Genomic DNA, 1,588 nt, shown 5'->3' with positions numbered 1-1,588 from the left:
CAGAGCTCTCCACTGTGTCATTTTTGTGAATTGGATTATTTTACAACTTTTTAAGATAAGTTGTAGCATGGTAGTCAAGGTGACTGGATCCAGTGTGACTGATTGTATGGTTCAAGTCCTGGACCCGGTGGCTTGAAAGCAAGCCTGATGCTTATGTGTGCTCAAAATTCATGAAGAAGAGAGAAACAGAGGAAAGGGATTGTGGCATGACCCTCTCCCACAGAGTATGCTTTCTCACTTTCCCTTTCTCTCTTTCTCCCCCGTCTCTCTCCAGGGAGCACACACACACTGTGGCAAAAAAATTTTTTTTAAAAATTATTTTTTATTTAATTTTACTTATTCATTCATTTATTTTAATGTTACCAGAGAAAGAGAGCGAGAGAGAGCAGGAAAGTGAGAAAGCAAGCCACCAGGTCCAGGACCCAAACTGTGGACAGCCATGTGGGAGTGTCCAGCGCCTTAACCACCATACCATCTGGTCCCCCCCATGGCAAAATTTTTAAAAAGAAAAAGAGTGTAATGATGAAATCAGGTAAAGTACCAATTAGAGTACCTTGACTGAGTAGGCAGGTGATGTAGTGGTTAAGAGCGCTGGACTCCCACATGGCTGACCATAGTTCGAGTCCTGGACCTGGCAGCTTCTTTTCTCACTTTCTTTCTCTCTCACTCTGTCCATCTCTGGTCAAATTAAAGAAAGAAAAAGAAAGAGAGAGAGAGAGAGAGAAAATAATTCTTAAAAAAAAAAAAAAAAAGGTCCTTGACTACAATCCCTGGTAGAATCTGGGTTCAAATCCATACCCTTTACGCTCTAGTCTATCCTCTCTGTTCTTATTTTATTCAGTATTCTGGGAATCATTTTTCCCATTACTTTACGCCCTACTCAGTTAAGCTCAGATCTGTATCCCCAGCTCCTACGTCTCTGGAATGACGGATACATGCATTTCCGACCGCTTACAAACAGTGCCATGAACTTCAAACTCAGCAAGTCCTGAACTAAATTCATTATTTTACTCTCCCGTTTCCCTGATTCATAACTTCCCCCAAAAATGCTTCTTTCCTGCTCCTGGGAATTCTCTTCCCTCTCTCTCTCTCTCTCTCTCACACACACACACACACACACATACACACACACATTTAAACAACAGCAGCAACATCCATCCATCTCCCATCTCTCTCAAACTTGAATTTAAGAGCTATCCTCACTGGCCAGGTCCCGCCTGAAAGTCAAACTGAAAGTCGGATACACTCGCGCTGGTCCCGGAAGGGAAACCTGACCCGTGCCTGTTCTGCTCCCCATTGCCGTTCTCGGCGCCGCTCGGAGACTGTATCCGCTAGTGGGCGCCGGTACCAGTCCTGCGCAGCCTGGCCGCACCCTGGCCGCACCGGAAGTCTGCGCCTCTGGCCAAGAGAGCCCGGAATCCGGAAGCACTCTGGAATCTGGGGAGAGCCTGCAGCGCCGGGAATCAGGGGTCATCTGGAGTGAAGAGCGTCTGGAGCAGGGAGCTCCGGGATCAGCGAGCGCCGGGAGCCGGCCGGATCCTCTGGCAGGGGCGGGGGCGCCGCAGGGGGGCCGGCAGGTCCCCTTCCC

The 1,588-nt window shown here is 48.2% G+C and overlaps 1 protein-coding gene across 1 annotated transcript in view; it reads left to right on the top strand.

The window, feature by feature from the left end:
• Positions 1 to 1,360: 1,360 nt before the first annotated feature.
• PARP4 (poly(ADP-ribose) polymerase family member 4) overlaps positions 1,361 to 1,588 on the top strand; it is a 115,008-nt gene continuing 114,780 nt past the window's right edge. The window contains exon 1 of the mRNA XM_027771130.1: positions 1,361 to 1,548. The gene's annotated coding sequence lies outside the window, so the exon portion shown is untranslated. The remainder of the gene's footprint in view (positions 1,549 to 1,588) is intronic.

The sequence above is a fragment of the Tupaia chinensis genome, unplaced genomic scaffold (assembly GCF_000334495.1).
Source record: "Tupaia chinensis unplaced genomic scaffold, TupChi_1.0 Scaffold000186_1, whole genome shotgun sequence".
Lineage (NCBI taxonomy): Eukaryota > Metazoa > Chordata > Mammalia > Scandentia > Tupaiidae > Tupaia > Tupaia belangeri.
Note: the sequence above shows the minus strand (reverse complement) of the source record. Positions and strands in the feature narration are given on the sequence as shown.